The 24,388-nt window shown below is 38.2% G+C and overlaps 1 protein-coding gene across 2 annotated transcripts in view; it reads left to right on the forward strand.

Moving 5' to 3' along the window:
• The first annotated feature begins 598 nt into the window (after positions 1–598).
• nck2a (NCK adaptor protein 2a) overlaps positions 599–24,388 on the forward strand; it is a 42,694-nt gene continuing 18,904 nt past the window's right edge. The window contains exon 1 of one of the 2 annotated variants that reach the window (XM_083535888.1): positions 599–836. The gene's annotated coding sequence lies outside the window, so the exon portion shown is untranslated. Of the gene's footprint in view, positions 837–10,491; positions 10,550–24,388 lie in introns of those variants that run through there. The other variant, XM_083535889.1, reaches the window with a different exon arrangement.

Raw genomic sequence — 24,388 nt, forward strand, 5'->3', positions numbered from 1 at the left:
ATTTTCTGGGGTACAGTGTTACACTCAGGTTTAATCGGTTTTTCACATGGTATCATACACACACATATTTATGCCCACGGGCAACCTATTGGTATGCATATTAAAGGTTAAAAGAAACCAGAGAACCTAGTTACCACACACACACACACACACACACACACACCGAAAAAAGATGCATAAAATCCAGAGAAAACGAACGCAGTCCGAACTCAGGATCAAACTGGGTAACTTGAAACTATGAAGCAGCAGCTGTAACTGCTGTAATGACGTTTTGGTCTTGATGCATGCGTGATGACGGATTTTAAATTACAGTTCTCGGATGATTATTACAAGTTTACTAGTGACTCATGACTGTTTGGGAACTCCATGACGGAGGGGTTTATTTTTATTTTTATTGTAATTTTTAGGTGAAGATTCGGTTCTGATGGACATTAGAGGATAATGAGAGTTGTGATGGTTAGTTCCGGGTGGACAGTAGTAGCAGTAGCAGTGTTGGAAGGATAGGGATGTAGATGTACGGATGCTCGTCCCAGTAGCCGGCCCACACTGGGCGCTCGCGCGCCGCCCCTCTTTTGTAGCCCGGCCCTGGTGACGTCAGTGGCGGAGAGTGTCGCGCGCAGGGAGCACTCCTGCCTGCCTGCCTGCTTGGGCCCGCACACACATACACACACACACACACTGTTTCTCACGCGCGGACACCAAAAACCCTGTGAGAAACCGACACCAAACGGATTGACGCTACATTTCCGTGCCAAAAAAACCCCCAAAACCAGGTCACTCGAGTGTTTTCCCGGATCGCCTCTGAGCGCGAGCTGTCTGTCCGGAGTTGCTCGACGGTAAGCGCAGGCGGAGATCTGAACTTGCTGAAGTTGGTCGTACTGCTTTCTTTGGAGGCGAACCGTGGCAGACATGGTGCTCAGTGTCATTTGCTTCAATCGGTTTTATAAGATTTCGTGCATAAATCTTACGAAATAGCTGCGGTTTTATTTCCAGTTTGGGGTTTTTTATATATATATATATATATATATATATATATATATATATATATATATATATATATATAGAGAGAGAGAGAGAGAGAGAGATAGAGAGATATAGATAGATAGATAGATAGATAGATAGATAGATAGATAGATAGATAGATAGATAGATAGATAGATAGATAGATAGATAGATAGATAGATAGGTCTAGGTCTAGGAATAGGAATAGGAATAGGAATAGGACACCTTTTCTACAGGAGCTCCGGAATGATGGTGTGTGTAAAGTGACTTGCATGCCGTATTGTCAGTGCAGGTTTTGTGTGTGTGTGTGTGTGTGTGTGTGTGTGTTTGTGTGTGTGTGTCGCCCTGACTGTGAACACACACGAGATGAGGAATGAAATGATCGTTGGCTGAGAGAGCAGTAAAGCCTTTTGTCACACGCGCTGATTTCTGTTCCAGCTTCTCTCTCTTTCTCTATCTCTCTGTCTTTGTGTGTGTGTGTGTGTGTGTGTGTGTGTGTGTGTGTGTGTGTGTGTGTGTGTGTGTGTGCGCGTGTGTGCGTGCTCGCGTCTTCTTTTTCTCGCTAAACTGTTTGCTCTGTGTGTGGATTAATGAACGGAACTACCCGAGATGCCTGTCTGTAGCACCTTTATGTCTATTAGACAACGTGTTGGTGCTTATTGACAGCGTGGAGAGATTTAACTGCTCTCTCTCTCTCTCTCTCTCTCTCTCTCTCTCTCTCTCTCTCTCTCTCTCTCTCTCTCTCTCTTAACCAGCTGTTCTCCCTAAAATTATTTGAAACTTCAGCACAGGGGTTGTAGGAAATAAATAATAAACAAAGCGTTTCAATAATCTTATATATAGAACAAGAGATTTCCCTGACTGCAGCTTGAGGTCTTAATGTGCAGTGTATTTTGATATGATTGTTTTCACGCCTGTTTTCATGAAGCCTCTGAATTGAACTGTTGCGCCTGAAACGTTAGTGTTGTTTTAAACAAATACTGTATATAAAATATCTTTTCGAAATAATATCAGTTTGGCTTGCAAATGTGTCTGATAAAAGGTTGCATTCACACTGTTAGGAAAATTATTTTACTCATCTTGTAATCTTTAAAAAAGAGAGTATGAATAAAAGAATATGAAAGAAAAATGTGTTTGTATTGAGTTGAATGTGACCGTGACAATGACTGCCACATGACTTAAAAACACAAGTAGTTTTTTAAACATTGCTTTTTCTCTCGGTTCACACTACAGAGAAAAAGACAGCATTTTCAGATGTATCCAGTTGGGAGAACGTTTTTTGACAAAGCTCAGTTTTTCCTACACAGAAACACTGCCTCGGTGTGCAGAGAAAATCTGGGTTTTCATAATATTTGAATTAATGACTGACCAGATTTGGGCATTTCCATTGTCGCAGATTTTTGTATTGGTGGGAATTCATTTAAGATGAATCCTTGTTTGTGAACCTTGAAACTCCCTTCAGAATGGTGTGGCATGTGAATTTTCACATAACTGTTTGCGGGTTTTATTAATACAGTTTTCACGCTACTTGCCAATTACATAGAGCATTTCAACATTATGGAATGTAATGGATGTGGAGTAAACGAGCAGCTTCAGGGAGTGGAGAAATCCAAAATCCTCCAGCTAGCTCACTTGGCAAGTAAAATCCTTCAGAGTGCTCCAATTTTATTTTGTGTTTTCTGAAATCCTAGCTGAATTGTCTGCCAAATGATTTAAAATGTCTAGTAAGATTGCATTAATACAATCTGGTGTTTTGGCTTGATGTAACATTATTTGTATTAGGAATTTTCATTTGATATTGTTATAAATTATATGTCATACATGAATGAAAGCAAAAACTGTCAGTGCTGTAAAGTGCGTAAAGATTATTAGATATTAAACATATCAAATTTCTATTGAAAAGTAAGCGAAACTGTTGACTTTGATATCTTAACGGTTGCTTGATTAAACCAAGCGTACAAATGTGTTTGATTGCAACGTATATAGTTTAATGGTGTAGTTTTTATGCGGTTGGTGCTTACTAATGTTGCAAGTTAATAAATGACTGTTATCACTCTTGTGCACTAAGATTCTTGTCCCTGTTACTTTGGATGTCTTCCTTTTCTTCCTCTCTTCACTAAACACACTCTCAGACCTCCTTGCATTACAGTAATTAAATTGTAAACCAGTTAGGGTACCACCTGCTCAGCTTCTGTGCTGTTAGTGAATCGAATAGTTCACCACTTTGAAGGCTGTAATGCTGTATTCATAGGCTTATAAGGAAACTTAATTGGAGAGTTGATAGATCAAACCTGCTTATCTGTTTCAATGCTCTTGCAAGAATCCTTAGGTCTAATGGTAAGGAAGCTGCCCAGGCAGTGTTCAGTTAAAGTTTAACATATTCTCCTTTTTATGAAGAGTAAATGATGCATTATTCATCAGTATAGAGTTTATCACAGCTTTGCACATTTGTGTCCATTTCGGTTGATGCTCTTGCACAATCTCTTATTTTGTACAAACTCAGGACCATGAGTTACAACAGCAGTACACTGACTAATACTTGTAAGGTTTCCAGTACTTCCCTTAATAGGGAACAAATATCAGTCACACTGCTAGATGACCATTGTATAATGCTGCAATCCAAACATCACTGAACAGAAAGAATTAGTCTTTCTGAACTGAGTAAAAAGTGACTATGAGCCAGTGGGTATAAAGATGCTCAAAGTAAAAGGGTGTTAAGCACCGCATTCCTGCACATCAATTTATGAACAGGTACATAAATTACAGATAGTTTATTTTAAGAGTCGACAATGCTCATTTTTTGCTCATAAAATCACAGTATTACAGGCAGTAATATAGAAACTGTGTGATAACTTCTGATTAAGGCACAGCTATCATGTGCTTGCCTGGGTGCTCTGTTTCTTTGTTAAACTACAGTATGATATGTGGATTATGAACAGACACACAGGTTATAAAGTACTTCTGGTCTTACTTAGCATTTACTCAAATGCTAACCAAGTAACAGCTTGTTTATAACAACTCTGCTGGAGAGGCCGATCAGATCAGAATATGAGTCCATGTATGAATATTGCGAACCCAACATTGATGTCACCTTTCAGTGGGGTTTTATATACTCATATTATATTGTTAGATGTAAAAAAGAAGAATTTTTTTTACTAGTTTGTGGCTACTTGTGATTTTTTTAATGTCCTGTGATCTGCATCAGACATTGTGCACTGCATGATCACTATTGGCTGAAATGAATAGGTGTTAGATTGTTATTGTGCTAGATATATGTAAACTCAAGCCTTTTATTTATATTGATAGATTTCTGAGTAAATTGCTCTCTTCATTGTTTGTTCTGTTTCAGGTGAACAGGGTGTTATCTGGACATTGTTCTTTAAGTCACACGGTCACTGAGAAAGTCTAGTCTGTTTGCTCTGAAATGTCAGATTAGTTCAGTTTCTCCTTGTAAACTGTCCTGACAACATTGAGTTTATATAGGAATTAGGGTCCAGTCAAAGTAGACTTTCAGTATGTGATAATTTCTTCGGATACCTGCTGCGAAAATGACATCACTGACATGATCAAATATTCCATCTGTTCCCGTAGCAGCAACATCGCAAGCCCGACAAGTCTCTTGTTGACAGAATATATATTTTTTAATTCTGTGTTGTAAAAAAACGAGATGGTTTGACACCATATTGAAGTTTTTTTATCTTGGATTTTCTAAAGTGGTCAGGCTGTAATGTTCAGATCTTTTAATTTGTCAATACTGAACTGCAAAATGTCTTTTCATTAAGATGAATCATTTAGCATTCACATGCATATGACTGGAAGTCAATTGTTCAATAGTACACATTGTGTGTCGTGTTACTAAAGAATTTAAGGGGTAGAATTGTTGTTGTTGCCATTTCTATGGACTAGGGATTAAATGAATGTCGACTGTGATGGGCTAAATCCTCCTAAATAAAATTCCAAATCACATTGGTGTAAAAATACAATGAAAATGAAAGGATTGCTGATTTCATAAATGATAACAGTAGGTGAGGGAACTGGACATACAACTTCTCAGCTGTAGACATAGTTTCACATCATACTCACACTCAATAGAGTTTTGAATAACCAAAGCAGCATTTGATTGTGAGTCAGTTTTAAGTACGATTTAATAATAATAATGTAATAACAATTACAGACATTTCTCTTGTTAAGCAATGATAATAGGATGCCTGTGGGTTAAGCAATGTCTGTAATGAGTGTCTTTATGTTAACACCATGTTTATTACATATACACCACTAACAAAATGAGTCAGCGTCTAATATGAGTGAGTGAGCTGATAATTAAAGTGAGAACTTGTTTCAAATTTTACTATTTTTTTTATTTCTTTAGAATTCGGTTGTAAGTGTAGACACGAGCACGGTAGCTTTCATTGAAAATATAATGACATCTTTAAAATCAGTTTTTTTTATTATAATGAATTTCTGAGGTAAGCAAAGCTTTGAATGCTACACAGTGTGCAAATAAGGCAGCAATTTCAGTTCAGGAATGTGTGGAGATTTCAGAATTATATAGAAAATGTCAAAATTAATGTGAAGAGTTTTTTTCAGGCTGAGAGGCATGGGGTCAATTTCTACAGATCCTTTACAGTAGGGAAAATACTGCATAAATTTTTCCATGCACAGGGCTGCTCAGTGTGTAAAAATAACTGACACTGCACAGTCGAACAGGAGATAATCAGCTTCCCATGTGAAATTATTTCAGTGTGAGCAGGGTTTTAGTGAGGTCTTAGGATCTGTTTTTAGAGCTAAAATCCATTGGAAATTTCTTAGTTTTTTTAGACAGAAAAATAACAATTATAACGATAGGATTGACACAATTTTTTTTTCTGGTTAGTAAGGACCCAAAGACGTATGTGCACTCAGGTGTATGCAGCATTCCTATTTTGCAATCATCAGGTTTTCTCGTTTCCAGAACCATTTTTTTTACTTTTCTTTTTAGAATTAATTAGAAATTAATGTCTGCCATAAGCTGTTCAAGAAGAAATAGAATGACTGCTATCTTGTCTCTTTTAGGGACAGAGTCTTTGAAATGCAGGAGATTTTCCAACTTCCCTTTTTTTTATGGTTATTACTATATTACTTTATTAATACTATATTATATATATATATATATATATATATATATATATATATATATATATATATATATATATATATATATATATATATATATATATATTTAGGAAAAGACTTTGATGAATTAATTCAGAAGAATACATTTATCAATTCATTCTTCTGAATGTAGAAATGTAGAATTGTTATTGTTAGCATCTATTAGCTTGTATTTTCATATTTGTGAAAAAAATATATTTTTATCTTTGTAGTTTAGTGATGTTTGGTCTAGTATATGGTCTTGTTATCTTTAGTATTAATGATGAGGCATCCTATTGGGAGGATTTGGCTGTTAAATATAAATGAAATGGTCATCATGATTTTTTTCCATATTCCAAAATGTTATGCAGTGAAATTGCTCTGAATATTTAGGAATTATTTTGGTATTTTGTGTTAATCAGTGAAATTGTATATGAAAATAACTTGTGTTTATTTGCATAAATGTGTGATTTAGAATAAGGCTGATCCACAGTCACAATAGTGAAACGAGTCTTTAGAATACAGTTAGACACGTAACTGCATTCGATTGCAGTATCTTTAAAATAAACCAGAATCTTGCTGTTGGTTTGAACTGTAACCCTGCTGTTATGAGGCTTTGTAAACTTGTGTCTAGGACCTTTGAGTACCAGTCACCGAGTTCAAGACAAAGAGCTTCTCGCTGTTTTCACTTGCTTTGTGTGTGGTTCACCACTCCCTAGCTGATCCCCTGAACCGTCAGCATTGTTTGGATTGGATCCGCCTCACCCATGATATACAAGGTTAATAATACTGAGGACAGGCACATTAACCGTGGTCCTGAATAAAAACAGCCTGCCATAAACGGCCGTCTGAGATCCTGTCTGCTTTCACACCACTTATGTTTATCAAGTGGTCTGGATTTGAGTAAAAGGATGAACAGTTCAAACAAAGAAATACCCAACTTAGGCAAAAAAAAGGTTGAATTAGCATGCCGCTTCAGACATGATTTGTATAAAATTATAGTGTGTGTCCCCTGATAAGCGTATCCAACTGTGAAATTTGCGAAGCTAGTGTTTTGCGTGTCTTGCAGCTAGCTTACTCAAATCTCTCCATGACGAGATCCCTCAGCCCCATGACCTAAATATACTTTCAAGTCTCTAGAAATTGACTTAATTACAGCATTCATAGACTTGGCCATGTTTTAAAAGAATACAGCCAAACCCCAGATATTTTGTGGTTCGGATTTTTTTTTATATATATTGATGTATCACATGTTAGCAGTTTAATGTGCTTTTGCTTTGCTGCATGAAGGATTGTTAAACAAATACAGTTTTAAATAAGCAGACCCTGAGCATTTCTGCACTTTTAAAAAAAATTATTATAACTTTTAGGCTCATGTGTGATTGTCTGGAGCATGATATTTTAATCAGACATTCATCAGACATTTACAATGACTTATCCAGCATGTTTTAGTGTGTATTCTATTTGAAAGGGGTCCGATATTTGTGGTGTGGAAGTGGAAAATTGCTTAATCTTTCAAACAGTGAACTGCCTATGGAATCAGTCCCAAAAGAGTTGGCTTCATTACAATAAGAAGGTTATGATTTCTAGCTTAATCATAAACCATTTCTTCTAACAGATCACTCAAATGATTTGTCAGAGCGTGATTATTTTTTACCTCAGTTTTTGATTAGGCTGCTGACTCATCACATTTCTACTAAGGTCTGCGTAAGGACTTTAAGTTAAAGGAAAGGTTTGATCACATTTATTTTCTACATGGTGCTATTGTAGCCTTTGGAAAGCACATGGTCTGCATTTTCTATACCAATGCTTATTTTCCAGGTTGCACTCATGATTCATTGCCTGATTTGGGAGCCAGTGATGTAACTATAAATGTTCTTGTGTTGTGAGTAATTGTGCAAATAATTGTCACACTGTTCCTGAACCTGTGCATGAATTCTTTAAAATGGCTGACTGTTAAAGGATTTTTATTCCCAGTGCTTTGCTGTTCAACCACATCAGCAGAAAGTATGTTGCTTGTAGAAAAGAACTGCGCTTTCTAAGACCTATGTTCACAGTCTCTTTAGCATTCCCGATACAAGCGATTCTCACGTTCTCTTTCTGGACGTTTACCACTGATTAGCTCTCACTTTACTGAAGGCTAATTGTAAGATATTTGCATTAAAAAGAGCAGTTGTTGCTATTAAAGTGGATGATGAGTGTACATTTGAACTGATAGGTTTTTAAAGTTTAGCGCTTATGTTTATTCATGCAGTTGTAAGCTGCATGATTTCCTTTTTGTCAGTGGGTTGTAGCTCATAAGGGAAATTGCATTTCAATTGGATTTTGATGTAGTATGCAACAATTCCATGTGTATCCATTTATAATCTTTACTCTCTGCTGGCCCTGCTATGATTGTATTAGGCTTAGCGTTGTATAACATTAAGACTGACAGAAGGAGTAGCAAAAAAATCTGCAGTTTAGTGTGAAGCTGTTTTTAGTTTAAGTCCATGGAGGCATGTTTTATAACCTTTTGTAAGATGAAAAGAGAAGAACTCAATTTATATTATGCCGTTCTTTGGTTTTACTTACACTATATGGACAAACGCTTGTATGCACCTAACCATAACCTGTTTAGGAACAAGAGTGTTAGTAAAGCCAGATACTTATGTTGGGGTGAGGAGGCCTAGGGTGCAGTAAGTGTTCCAATTTATCCCAAAAGTTTTCATTAGGGTTGAAGGTGAGAGCTCTGTAGCAGGCCACTTGTGATCCACTCATGTAAACCCTATTTCTATGAAGCGTTATTGTGTGCAGGAGCATTTTCATGCTGGAATGACATTGTGTGCCTCCAACTTTGAGGTAACAGTTAGGGGGGAAAAACACATATGACTGGAAAAGTTAAGTATCTCAGTACTTTTGCTTATTAAGTGTTTATCAGTATGTATGAAATTTTGGGATACCAATAGTGTTGTAGTAGTGTATATGAAACCATTTGGGATTCAGCTTGTGTGAATTATTACAATTAGTCAGGGGATTTTCAATCAATTAAAATTTATTGATGTATTATACATTCTATTATTATAATAAAAAAAATGGACAACATTTATAGTTTGCTGTTAATGTTATAATTGCATTGAATTATGTAACTGCATCTCTATTTGTGACATCTTGCTTAATGAATTTATTTTTTTATTCTTTTACTCCTGCTTCAGCTCATGTACAGCTACACACCCTCATATACATACACTGCCATGTGGTTTTTGGGTGAAAAGTGTTTTCATAAGCTCTGTTTTAGCATTATGTGGTAAGTGAAGATCTCATACTACAGAAAACACCAGACACTTTTTTTTTTACCCTGTAAAGTGACTTGGTCGTTAATTCGTTCAGCTGTTATGAACACTTTAAAAGGGCATATTATAGGGCAATTAAGGGTCTTTCACAGGCTTGCACCCTCTCTTAACTGCATGGCTGGGTTTGAATTTCCTCTCCAAAATGGCTAGAGGATTTGAACTGTGTGGCCTGAGTCAGGGGGATGAAATTCAACACCAGCCCACACATGTCCAGAGACGGCCAGGCAGTTGGAGCTCTGTCTTTCTGCTTCATCTCCCTTGCTGATTGAACACCATTACATAAAGGAATGAATTAAAACATCCTAGCTAGTTTCATATCATATTAAAGCTATACTATACGGACAAGATTGGTACGTGCTTTTTGAATATTTCATTCCTCATTTATTTCCTATTTGCTGTTAAAATATCCTCCACTCTTCAGGTAAGATTTATCAAAACATTTTGTATTGTATTTGTGGAGATTTGTGATTATTCAGCTACAAGGGCGGTGGTAAAGTCAGGTCCAGATGTAGATTGAGGAGGCCTGGGGTTCAGTCAGCATTCCAATTTATCCCAAAGTAGGATTAATGGTGAGAGCTGGAACTGGTTCAATCAAGTGAATCAAGTGAAATTAAGTGAAGGGAATATTTTGGCATCCTTATTCAAATATGTGCCTTCAACTTTGTGGTAACAGATTTGGGAATAAAGCATATCGCTGGTAAGCTAGATATTCCAATACTTCTCTCCCTATAGTGAATGTCCACACATACAGAAATAAAGTGGTCAGGGAATGATCAAAAATAGATTGAATTCTGGCATTAGTGACAAGATAAGGGTATTTTCAAAGACATGACAAAGTTATGAAAAGTTGAACTTTATTTAAATATGGAGCAGCTTGTTGGAACCTCTCCAAATGGAAGTGAATACATTAGAGTGCACGTGATCCGTCTCCTGATTTGCGGAATGCTATTTGCGTCATCCACTGATAAAAGAAATGCCTACTGGTGACTTCATATTGCAATGACTGGCAACATTCAGTGATAAAATCACTGCACATATGAACATACTTAACTCTGTAAATACACATGCTTGAGAGACAGAGATTGAGGGTGAGCTTGTGTTTTGTTCTCTCCTGTAAAATGCTTTTAAACGAAAATATCCAGATTTTATTTTGGGGGAAAAAGCTAAATAGTAAACATATTTCTTTCCAGCTACACAAATCTTTTTTAGGTTTCCATTTAGGATGTAAGCTCTGCTTCATTACAGTAGTAGTGTTACAGTAACACACAAAGTCAGAGGAGATCAAAGTCACAAGACTTAAAGCGAGAGTAAAGGTCACAACCAGCAGTGTGCTGTCGAACTGAGAGAAAAGAGAAAAGCTAGAGTTTGAGGATTTTAAGAACTAAAGAGTAAGGGAAGAATGGGGAAAAGAGTGAGAAATAATAAAATAACCAAAATAACAAGCAATTTGCATATGCAGTGGGATAAATAGCATGTGTAAATATGGGGTGTGCTGCAGGCGATTTACAAACATTTTTTTGAGAAAATCATGTCACTGGCAAAGTGGAAGAGGATTACAGATAAACATTTATCAAAATATACGTTTTTTTCAAACCCTCATTCTAATTCTCTAGGGCAGGGACTTCCATTTTTGGCATTCTGCTTTTTTTTTTTTTTTTTGGGATATTTTATTCAGGGTGCTTGAGCTTGTATGAAGTTTTGTGGATGGGGATGATTTAGATTTGGATTAAGCTTTGCACTTTACTATGTGATTGTAGCATACACATGTGAGTATAAAGAATATCAAAATTACTTGGACTTTTGTAAAACGTCTTTGTTTCTATAAACACAAGCTTTCAGTAATTCAGGGCCTGAAAAAAAAAAAAGGAAAAGGAAGGTAAGGTTGGAAAATCAAATGATGTTTTGTTAGATGTGACGTTTTTTTTGCTGTAGTTTGGTGACAAAAGCTAAAGAGATCTGGTTTTCTGCTTGCTAGATCTGAGCACATTAAAACGGGTTTGACACCAATAAAATACCACTTGAGTGAATTTAATTCTTATTCTCCTGGAGTTCCTCCTCAGGTTTCTTGCTTCTTTGACTTCAGGCACAGGTATATAGTCACACTACAGTAAGTGGAGGTACCAGTTATTTGCGTTGTGCACAGCAAAACTGAAACATAATATAATCTACCTGACTCCAGCCTTCCTTCCCCTTTAAAATAACCTTTGAACATAGGCGAGGTTATGATTACAAGATTACCGTTGCCGTGCAACAGTTTCTAAGGAAACCACTCTATTTCACCCTTGCAGGGGTACTTTCGATGAAGCTATGCCATTGAAACTCACCTTTCTTTGACCTTGAAAATGTGTGACCACCATGTTTCTTACATTCTTCCTTTTAGTAATCATACCCTCCATATATTTCTAACTCCTCTACTGTCTTTACATTGCTAACAGTGTTTTATTATGGTCTGTCGGGTGTGTCATAAACCAGTGTATGTTATGACCTCATCACAGTGATTCAGGGATCTCAAGCTGCAAAGGGCTGAATCAGATTTGCTGGCTCAGACGTAGACATGTCTAAGTGCTAGCAATTATCTTATAAGAGTTGACTGTCAGCAGTCAGCTAATGAGCATGTGCTTACTATTCCTCGCCTGTTATGGTTGCTCATAGAGAGCTGTTGGAAACCGTCTGTGTGTTCTCCGTATTTTGTAATAGATATATGTTTTCGTGGAGGAATGGATGAAAGCTGCATACGCTCTTTTACTATTAGAGTTGCAGAACAAGGGCCAACTGATAATATAAACAGATTAATATTAAGGTTACTGAACAATACATATGTATATGTAGGAGTGGTTTTGTAATTACGGTTTATATTTATGTTTTTTCTGAGACAGTGTTTTATTTTTGAAGCATTAAGTAAAATCCTGTATCTTGGCTCCAGCTTCTCCAACACAACAATACAGGGACGAATCTTTTGTGATGAAATATGCAACTGACCTTATCATTTAACTTTGCGTTTTTTTTTTCTTTTTACTCAAATTACAGTAATCCACTGTTAATCGAGGTGGTTACATTCCAAAACCGCCAGCGATAAATGGACACCCCCCCAAAAATTATTTTATGTATACAGTACTGTATTAACATTTTATACAGGATAGAGGACCATTAGTTTCACCCCAACTCAAGTTCAAAATACCAATGGGAACTATTGTATTTCTGAAATACACTCAACATGCAACCTGTTCAGTTCCTTTTATTTTAATACAAAAATACAGAATGTGTGCACATAATTCGCTTTTTAAATGCTCTCTCTCTCTCTCTCTCTCTCTCTCTATATATATATATATATATATATATATATATATATATATATATATATATATATATATATATATATATATATATATATACAGTGAGGAAAATAAGTATTTGAACACCCTGTTATTTTGCAAGTTCTCCCACTCAGAAATCATGGAGGGGTCTGAAATTGTCATCATAGGTGCATGTATACTGTGAGAGACATAATCTAAAAAAAATCATCCAGAACTCACAATATATGATTTTTAAACTATTTATTTGTATGATACAGCTGCAAATAAGTATTTGAACACCTGTCTATCAGCTAGAATTCTGACCCTCAAAGACCTGTTAGTCTGCCTTTAAAATGTCCACCTCCACTACATTTATTATCCTAAATTAGATGCACCTGTTTGAGGTCGTTAGCTGCATAAAGACACCTGTCCACCCCATACAATCAGTAAGAATCCAACTACTAACATGGCCAAGACCAAAGAGCTGTCCAAAGACACTAGAGACAAAATTGTACACCTCCACAAGGCTGGAAAGGGCTACGGGAAAATTGCCAAGCAGCTTGGTGAAAAAAGGTCCACTGTTGGAGCAATCATTAGAAAATGGAAGAAGCTAAACATGACTGTCAATCTCCCTCGGACTGGGGCTCCATGCAAGATCTCACCTCGTGGGGTCTCAATTATCCTAAGGAAGGTGAGAAATCAGCCCAGAAACACACGGGAGGAGCTGGTCAATGACCTGAAAAGAGACGGGACCACCGTTTCCAAGGTTACTGTTGGTAATACACTAAGACGTCATGGTTTAAAATCATGCATGGCACGGAAGGTTCCCCTGCTTAAAGCAGCACATGTCCAGGCATGTCTTAAGTTTGCCAATGACCATTTGGATGATCCAGAGGAGTCATGGGAGAAAGTCATGTGGTCAGATGAGACCAAAATAGAACTTTTGGGTCATAATTCCACTAAACTTGTTTGGAGGAAGAAGAATGATGAGTACCATCCCAAGAACACCATCCCTACTGTGAAGCATGGGGGTGGTAGCATCATGCTTTGGGGGTGTTTTTCTGCACATGGGACAGGGCGACTGCATTGTATTAAGGAGAGGATGACCAGGGCCATGTATTGCGAGATTTTGGGGAACAACCTCCTTCCCTCAGTTAAAACTGAGGGAAGGAGTCGAGGCTGGGTCTTCCAACATGACAATTACCCGAAGCACACAGCCAGGATAACCAAGAAGTGGCTCTGTAAGAAGCATATCAAGGTTCTGGTGTGGCCTAGCCAGTCTCCAGACCTAAACCCAATAGAGAATCTTTGGAGGGAGCTCAAACCCCGTGTTTCTCAGCAACAGGCCAGAAACCTGACTGATCTAGAGAAGATCTGTGTGGAGGAGTGGGCCAAAATCCCTCCTGCAGTGTGTGCAAACCTGGTGAAAAACTACAGGAAACGTTTGACCTCTGTAATTGCAAACAAAGGCTACTGTACCAAATATTAACATTGACTTTCTCAGGTGTTCAAATACTTATTTGCAGCTGTATCATACAAATAAATAGTTAAAAAATCATACATTGTGATTTCTGGATTTTTTTTTTTAGATTATGTCTCTCACAGTGGACATGCACCTACGATGACAATTTCAGACCCCTCCATGATTTCTAAGTGGGAGAACTTGCAAAATAGCAGAGTGTTCAAATACTTATTTTCCTCACTGTATATATTCTCACAAAAGTGAGTACACCCATCAAATTTCTGCAACAATTTTAGTACTTCTAAAAAGTCAACACTATAGAAATTAAACTTGTATATATTTTTGTCAATGTATATTAGTACAGATTTACTGTCCTCTGAATAATACTTAACAATCAGCCATTATTGTCAAACTAGCTGGCAACAACAAGTGAGTACACCCTCAGTGAACATGTCAAAACTGTGTCCAAAGCACTGCCTTAATCCTCCTGGGAATGGAATTCACTAGAGCTGCACAGGTTGTTGCTGGGATCCTCTTACTTTCCTTCCCAATGATATCACGGAGCTGTTGGACGTTAGACACATAGTGCTTCTCTACCTTTCAATTATGAATGCCCCACAGGTGTTCAATAGGGTTCAGGTCTAGAGACATACTTGGCCATTTCATCACCTTCACCTTCAGCAAGGCAGTTGTTATCTTGGCAGTGTGATTGAGTAATTTTCATGTTGTAAAACTGCCGTTCAGCCCAGTTTCTAAAGGGAGGGCATCATGTTCTGCTTCAGAATGTCACAGTACACGTGGGAACCGCAGCTCCCCTTTACCAGCAGCACTCATGTAGCCCCAGACCATGATGCTACCACCACCATGCTTGACTGTAGGCAAGACACAATTTTCTTTGTACTCCTCACCAGGGCGTCACCACACATGATGGACACCATCTAAGCCAAACACGTTTATCTTAGTTTTATCAGACCACAGGACATGGTTCCAGTAACTCATGCTCTTGGACAGGTTGTCTTCAGCAAACTGTTTGCGGGCTTTCCTGTGAGCCAGCTTCAGAAGAGGCTTCCCTCTGGGACGACAACAATGCAAACAGACTTGTTGCAGTGTGCGGCGTATAGTCTGAGCATCGACAAGTGGACCTTCCGTTTATGCAACCTCTAAAGCAATGCTGGCTGCACTCAGGCATCTGTTTTTTAAAGCCAACTTCAGCACCTGACGCACAGCACGAGGGCTCAACTTCTTCGATAGACCCCGTCTTGGAAAACCTCTGTATGACCCTGGCCACTGTACTGTAACTGAGTTTCAGGGTACCAGATTTTAACTGCTCTAATACAATATACACAAATTTGTATAGTCCTGTCAAGCAGACAAAAACATGAACATGATGAATAGGACATGTGGGTTTGCATGGTTAAGAGATGTAAAGCTGTTATCAAATAGGGTGTACTTACTTTCGTTGGCAGCTGGTTTAACAATAATGGCTGTACAGTATGTTAAGTTACTTTCAGAGGACAGTAAATCTGTACTGCTATACAAGCTGTACATTGACTACTACAATATACGCATATCAGTGGTGGGCGGTCAGGGCCAGCAAAGCTTTCTCTGCTGGCCTTAACACTATCAGAAGCACTGGCCTACATTTACAACCTAAATTCTAATATTTGTTCCATGAAATTGTATTCATTTATTCTGAACAGCTTATTCTCTTCATTTTGTAGTGTTTCTCTTGGCTGCACTACCTACAGTACGTGTTTGTGGATGTTAGATTTTTTTTTCAATCAGATTTCAGCCTCTATGTGCTGCCATGTCAATCTAATCTGCCCAGGGCCTTGAAAGTCAGTACTGCTGGCCTTTTTACTTTAGAGAATATTAGCAATAATTCTGTTTCTTTAACCAATCAGATTTCATATTCGCCTCACAGGGCAGCTAGCTGGCCCAGAATAGCGTCAGCATTTTTCCGTCCTCTGATTGGTTGGTCAAAAGGGGAAACTGTTACAGCCAAGTTTGACTGGCAAAACACGTGTGTAGCGCGCTGCACACATGAATATATCTGAGTTAGTCCTTTTTATGCCTACGGAAGAAGAGAAATTGATTTGGTCTCGGACATACTTAAAAATCCATTTTCAAGAAAAGCTAGACATCACGAGGGGAGGTTGGCCAGTATTTCAGTAATTTAATTTAAAATCTAAAACTCATATAGATTCATTACTCACAGACTGATATATATTTCAAGTGTTTATTTCTTTTAATTTTGATGATTATGGCTTATGACCAATATATTACTGAAGAAAAAAAACATTACCCAAGAAATGTTGGACTAAAAAGTATGAACATGTACAGGACTCAATACTTGGCCGGGGCTTCCTTTTAATGAATTACTGCAGCAATGCAGCATGGTGTGGAGGAGATCAGTCTGAGGCACTGCTGAGGTGTTATGGAAGCCCAGGTTGCTTTGATAGCGGCCTTTAGCTCTTCTGCATTGTTGGGTCTGGTGTCTCGCATCTTACTCTTCACTCTACCCTATAGAATCTTTAGGTGGTTTAGGTTGGGCATGTTTGCTGGCTAATACCCTAAACCAGGTATCAGCACTTTTGGCAGTGTGGGCAGGTGCCAATTCCTGTTGGAAAATGAAATCAGCATCTCCATTAAGCTGGTCAGCAGAGGGAAACATGAAGTGCTATAAAACTTGATGGTAGATGGCTGCGCTGACCTTGGACCTGGTAAAGCACAGTGGACCAACACTATCAGATGGCATGGCCCCCCCAAAACCACCACTGACTGTGCAAAACCTCAAGCAACTTGGATTCTGTGCCTCCAGACTCTGGGACCTTGATTTCCAAATGAAATGCGAAATTTACCTACATCTGAAAAGAGAACTTTGACCCACTGAGCAACAGTCCAGTCCTTTTTGTCCCAGGTAAAACACCTCTGATGTTGTCTCTGGTTCAGGAGTGGCTTTGAACAAGGAATGCGACAGTTGTAGCACATGTTCTGAATACGTCTATGTGTGGTGGCTCTTAAAGTATTGACTCCAGCTGCAGCCCACTCTTTGTGACTCTCCCCCAAATTCTTGAATGGGCTTCAGTTCACCTTTTACTACCACATTTTTTCCTTCCATTCAACTTTCAATTAATGTGCTTAAATACAGCACTCTATTAACAGCGAGCTTCTTTAGCAATAACCTTTTGTGTCTTACCCTCCATGTGCAGGCTGTCAATGATCATCTTCTGGACAACTGTCAAGTCAGCAGTCTTCCCTATGATTGTGTAGCCTGAAACAGACTGAGACACCATTTAAAAGCTTAGGAAAGTTTTGCATATATATATATATATATATATATATATATATATATATATATATATATATATATATATACTGTAACTCTTTCCATAACCCCAAATGATATTTTGCCCATTTAAAACTTTCTTTTCAGCTTCTCCCGTTAGGGGTCGCCACAGCGGATCCTCCGCACATTTGATTTGGCACATGTTTTACGCTGGATGCCCTTCCTAACGCAACCCTCCCCAATTTATCCGGGCTTGGGACCGGCACTAAGAGTGGCTGGGGATGGTTCCCTGACCGGGAATCGAACCCGGGTCGCAGCGGTGGGAGCGCTGCATCTTAACCACTAGACCACCAGGGGACCTTTTTATTTTGCCCATTTAAAACAGCATATATTATTAATTTATTTTTTTTGTGGTGAAATTATCCCTTTAAAATTTCATGCATTAATGCAGAGAAAAAACAAGAAGAGATTAAATTGGGATTCATCTTCAAATCATTTGCACTTTTAAAAATTATAGTGTAATGCAGCATAGAACAAGCACTAAACATACGTTGAGGTGCTGAGTAGCAATAAGTCAGTATTTTCTGTGTATAAGTACAGTTTATTAGTAAGGGAAAGTTATTAGCAAAATAAAATTAAATTCTTGTGGTATTGCTGGGATTTGAATTAGCCATGAGCACACAGAACAAGAGAAAAGTAATACTTTTTTTTTTTTTTGGCAAGGTTGCATTAGATGCTTGTTTAAAAGCTATGCTTACTTATACACAAGTAGTATGTCTTTTTGCATTGTTTATAAGTCTGTAGGCTGAGAAGAGCCTGGAGAGGTGGAGGTACGCACTGGAGAGAAGGGGAATGAAAGTCAGTAGGAGTAAGACAGAGTACATGTGTGTGAATGAGATGGAGGGCAGTGGAGTGATGCGGCTGCAGGTTGAGAAGGTGGAGGAGTTTAGGTACCTGGGGTAAACAGTGCAAAGTAATGGAGAGTGTGTTAGAGAAGTGATGAAAAGAGTGCAGGCAGGGTGGAGTGGGTGGAGAAGAGTGACAGGAGTGATTTGTGATAGAAGAGTATCTGCAAGCGTGAAAGGGAAAGTTTATAGGACTGTGGTGAGACCTGCGATGTTGTATGGATTAGAGACAGTGGCATTGAGTAAAAGACAGGAGGTGGAGCTGGAGGTAGCAGAGATGAAGATGTTGAGGTTTTCGTTGGGAGTGACGAGGATGGACAGGTTTAGAAATGAGTTTATTAGAGGGACAGCACATGTAGGATGTAGGCACATGTAGGATGGAGCCACCAGGAGGGAGGAAAAGAGGAAGATCAAGGAGGAGGCTTATAGATATGGTGAGGGAAGACATGCAGGTACTTGGTTTGAAAAAGGCAAAAGACAGGGGGGTATGGAGACGGATGAGCCGCTGTGGTGATCCCTAAGCCAAAAGAAGAAGAAGAAAAAGATAAGTCTGTTATTTTCTGCCATGGACATTTATATCTGCAGTCATCGGAATAGCCAACATCACAGACTGGTATTAAAAAAAAAACAACTGAAGAGACAGAGGGAGATAAATTAGATTTGTTTCAATAAATTCCCCAGATATCAATATACAACTATTATAGCTGTGTTTTAGAAGGCTTTGAGTTTGTCTGTTCCAAATAGAACATTTACTGTGGCATGTTTATTATACCTAGTGTAAATTCTTCCATTCATTGATTTTATTTTTAGATACAATACATGGGGTGGTGAGGAAGTGTCCTGCTATAAGGAAACCATAGACACCCTGCTGCCAGCCTAACAAAAGCATTGCGTGACAAGGTTTTCATATTGATCAGATGTTATTACACCAGAGTACACTCTTTTCTTCTCCATTAGCATGTGAAGGACAGCATATGCTGATGAGGCTGCCAGCATACGTTGGACTGATGCCATGGTCTTGCACTCAGGGTGTTTTAGCAGGTTTGCCTTGTGTTTATTAAGACAGCGTTTACAGCTTTAATTATCTGCTTGCTTAGTGCTTTAATTTGGCTGTATAAGAAGTTATGCAGTAATTTTTTTATAAGCATCATATCTTTTCTGCGGCACATTTCAATGGACAAATAAATACTAATACTATTGCCAAAGCTGTGAAAGCAAACATCACCTCAGATGATAATTATAGAATAGGGGCTAGACATGGCATGAAGATTATTTTAGTAATTGAGTGTTCTAACGATTATTCCAGCGATTAATCGAGTAATCCGGATAAGAAGTACTTTTTCTTTATTAAAGATCAGTTCAAAATAAGATGGAGAGTGAATCAGACAGGTGTCTTGAAATTAACAAGTAATTTATTTATTTATTTTATTTTTTTATTTTATTGCTAAAATTGCATAAAAGAATATGGGTGAAAATTTAGTGCATTTAATAGCCACATTACATCAAAATACAAATACAGTTGCGTTAAGTTAAAGGGAAATATATTTGTTTAATGAAACAAAATTATTCTCACTCGTATTTATTTATCAATCTTGCACAGTATTGTGATGTTTTCTTTTCTTCGGAAAAACTGCTTGAAATTTCCCACTCACTAAATTTGTGTATTTATCTGCAGCTTTAAAATGTGCTCCACTACCTGCTCTACACGGCCACTGCGGAGGGACTTTTCGGTCTGTATGAAACACAGTGCTCCTTGTTTAGTTAAATAGACTAATCGAAGCATTGCCTTGATGAGTTTTTGTAATCGAATTGCTTGAGTTACTCAAAGAAACGTTACAGCTCTATTTGGGAGTGGTTAAAATGCTGAGAACCAGAAGGGCTGATGGAGTGGCGAGAGCTCTTACATTTCGTCTGTTTGAATGAGCTGACCTCAACCTGCTGTGCTGAGATCAGAGACTTGGGATATTGCCAGATCCGTCTGTTTCTGCTAAGTGAGCCAGTGCTCCACAGCCAGATATAGAAATTTGTACACTTGTCTGGGTTTTCTTTTTGCTCCATTGTATACCTTCAGTGGCAATAAGACTTGATTAAAGTTAATAGCAGTTACTGACTTAGCCGTTAGGCACTATGATTACTGCTTTGCCCTGAGCCTCCATCTTTTTACTCTCACCCTCTCAGCCTCACTCTCACATCTTCGAATCCCTGATGACTGTAATATAGCCATTATTTGCACAGGAAGTGATACACTCTCTGACCTCTCCATTTCCTGCACAAGCATGTGTTTGTCCATTTGGTCAAAAGTCAAATTCCGTGTGGATTTGGCAACTTATGCACATATTGTTTCAGAGCGAGTTGTCTGCTTTCACTCCCTTTGCCTTTCCTGTTCATCTTCCAATATAATCTTTTTGAACTTATTTGGTTACCTAACAACATATTCTTTATGTGGTTTAAGCAACGTTGTAGAACTTAACCTTAGATGGTTTTATACCAAACTATACACTATATATACAAAAGTATGTGGACACCTGAATATCCCCAACATGTTGCCACAAAGTTGAAAACAGAGAGCCATATATGATATGATATACTTCACTAGTACTGAGGGACCCAGACATGTTCCAGCAAGTGAAGACATGATTTGCCAAGAGCCCTAACCTCAACCCCACTGAATACTTTGGGATGAACTAGACCATGAAGTGCACATTCTGCCTCCTCACCTGCCATCAGGGCTTGACTTTTCTAATGCTCTTATAGCTAAAAAAAAAAAATTTAAGTGGGACGGAGTCTGGAGTGCGATATAAATAAAGCACATTTAGGTACACATTTGCCTATTTCAGTTTGCTTCTAAATGGAGTTCTTGTATGCCTTGAAGTCTACATCAGGTTCTTTTAACATATTCAAGGCCACATTCACTTACTCAGGGCTCATCTGAGTGCACCAGTAATTATTGCACTTGGGGTCTGACTAATACACTTACATCCTTCCCCATTATTGGCTAGAGCAGTCTTGTGAGCAGTCATGTATCAAGTTCTCTTTGCATTGCGGGCTTATTAGGCAGTGGGTAAGAGGAATCGACAGCTGCTTAACGAAGCAGAGACATTGGGAAGCTGAGGTGTGGGATTAAGGGACAAACACTTCCCAGTCTTTGAGCAGAGCTGTTTGGGAAAAGTTCTCAATGCTTAACTGCCAGTTTACTTGTAAGTTCAAGTCAAATCAGTTTCAATTAGGAAGTGAGTAAAGTAGAATAAGGCAAACAAATTAGGTTGGTGCAATAAAAGAACCAAAAGTTGTCCTTTTTAGAGTTTATAAATTCCACATATCCTCCACTTCCAGCACTCAATGTGCTGCTATTGCTCAATAATGTAATAATAATATTGCTCAATCATATGCAGAAAGATAGAGATAGAAAACAAGATTGTGAACGAAGGCCAGAAAACTAGGGGATGGACTCCTGGATTTGTCAGTGGAAATTGCATGCTGATCGTGTGTGTGTGTGTGTGTGTGTGTGTGTGTGTGTGTGTGTGTGTGTGTGTGTGTGTGTGTGTGTGTGTGTGTGTGTGTGTGTGTGTGTGGTTGGCTTGGGATAAAAGAATGAGAAAGTGTAAGAGGGCATATATAAATAGCTAATATCTAGATGAAGTGTATAGATGGGATGAGATGGGATGAGTGTTTCTGCTGCTTCAGCAGAACTACAGTGCATTAACTCTTGGTGCATTCTTTGTGTTTGGACACGCTGCCAGACGGAACACAGTAGGAGGTAAGAACACGATCTGCTTTTGATGCCTGCCCACTAATCCCTGGTTTATTGTAGGGGAGTGACTAATTACTGTTATGCAGTGATAGAATATATTGTCTGAGCAGCATTGAGCAAAGGACCTGTATAGAAAAGCTGGTTAATTAATAGGGAACAATTGGTACCTTAGTTGCTCTGCTTTACTGATAGAAAGATAACGATTTTAGTTTTCAAGCCACCAGTGTTATGTAACTTTAACATTTATCCCCTTTAAAAATTTTACATAATCAGTTAGTTAGACAGACACATTGAAATAACAGTTAGTATATACAACATGTATAATATCACTATTAAATTATACTGTATGACCAAATGTACATAGGTTCCTGACCAGTTACCACTATATGCAAATGTTAGACATCCCATTCCAGATTTTTGGTGCCTCTTTGAATTGTAATAACCTTCACTCTTCTGGGAATTTTTGGAGAACGGCTATGGAGATTTGTTCATACAACCACAAGAGCATTAGTGATACCAGGAGGGGAAGTTGGCATGCAGTCAGTGAATTAATTCATCCCAGAAGTGTTTATTTGGGTTGAGGTCAAGGTTCTGTGCAGGCAGATTCTTTTCAACCAACATCATATATTCATGGAGATCACTTTGTGCACAGGGGCCTTGTCAGGCATGAACCAGGGTTGAAGCTCTTAGATTTAGTAAAGGAAAATCGTGGCCACAATTTGTCCAAGGCCCACAAATGGGACATCATGTGATGATCATGTGTCTGTATACTTTTGGACAAGTGTCACATACTTTATTAGTTTTAGGTTGAAATTCCAGTGGTCCTGTTGTGCCCTGATCGTTGATCCTTTCTGTGCTATAGGTGTGCATGTTGACAGAGGATGTTCAAAGGGAATTATTTAGCATGCTAAGCAGAATGAGCACGATGGAACAAACGCAAGGTGAAGGGCAAACTCAGTGTGAGACAGCTGATCAAGTGCTGGGTGTTTATTCACTGTTCAACTTGTCTCTCACATATAGGATAGGATCCATCTGCATCCTGTCACAGATATGGATTCTGTGGTGTATGTTGACATTCTGCTGTTTCTGCATATGAGAATAAATAGCTTTTGTCATGTTTCTCTGCAGATCCACAGAGGCCCGGTCAGCTTATTAAAGAAATTATGCACATGTCTGTTTACTGCTTTGGGTTATGCTCGGCAAGCTCCAACTGGGATTTACTGTCTAAATCATAAACGAGAGGAACATGCAGACATCCATATGGACTATTGGAACATTTCCTCCCCTCAAACTGGAATAAGCAGATCAACATTTCTCCCCATGTTGTCTGTCATGGGAGAGTGGTGTTTCAGTGGTGAGAAAATGAACAAATATACATCTCTTGCTTCAGGGGATTATGGTGGATGTCTTGTGGCAGAATTTATTTGTCCACGGATTGTGCACAGCAGTGTGCATTGCTTCAGATATAATGCCTTGGGAAATGCACCATTCTGAATGAATACAGTTGATCTGCGTTCACATGTTATTCGATGCTCAAATTAAATAGAAATGCCTCTTTTTATCCCCTGTACTCTTTCTCCAGTTGTTATTGTAGAACACTTTGTGTAAAATACATAATGTATGTTGGTTTTGTATTGTTGGATGTAGAATGTCATTTACCAAAGCAGGGACGGGAGACACTAATGGCGCATTCTTCTTATATCCCACGAGTGAACGCGATGTGAGACAGTTCTGTGCTGAAGAGAAATGTCTTTAATCTTAGTAGCTAGCTGCAAAATGTTTCATTTGCTTCGATTGTAGGTTCTAAATGAACTGTTTGAGTTTTACAACCTTGACTTTGCAGTCAATTTACATTTACATGGACATTAGATGTGTTTTAAAACTATTTTATGTATGTTAAAGGAGTGCTTTTCATAAAAAAAGGTATCATAAAAACTAGACATTGTTGTGTAAGCAATGGCTTTCATTGGTTCAGCATTTACACAGGGAGTTAATTAACATCATTTGTGTACGTAAGAAGTATTTATTTATTCCTTGGCAGAACTCCGCTTTCCATATACATATACAATATATATGTACATGTAACATCTCATTCTTTATTTAGTCCTTTGCTCTTCTACTTACCTCCATTCTTCTGGGTTCCACTAGATTTTGAAGATTTGTGCTCATTCAGCCACAAGACTTTTTTGTAAAGTCAGTGTCAGCATTCCAATTCATCCTAAAGTTG

This window comes from Silurus aristotelis, assembly GCF_946808225.1.
Source record: "Silurus aristotelis genome assembly, chromosome: 3".
Lineage (NCBI taxonomy): Eukaryota > Metazoa > Chordata > Actinopteri > Siluriformes > Siluridae > Silurus > Silurus aristotelis.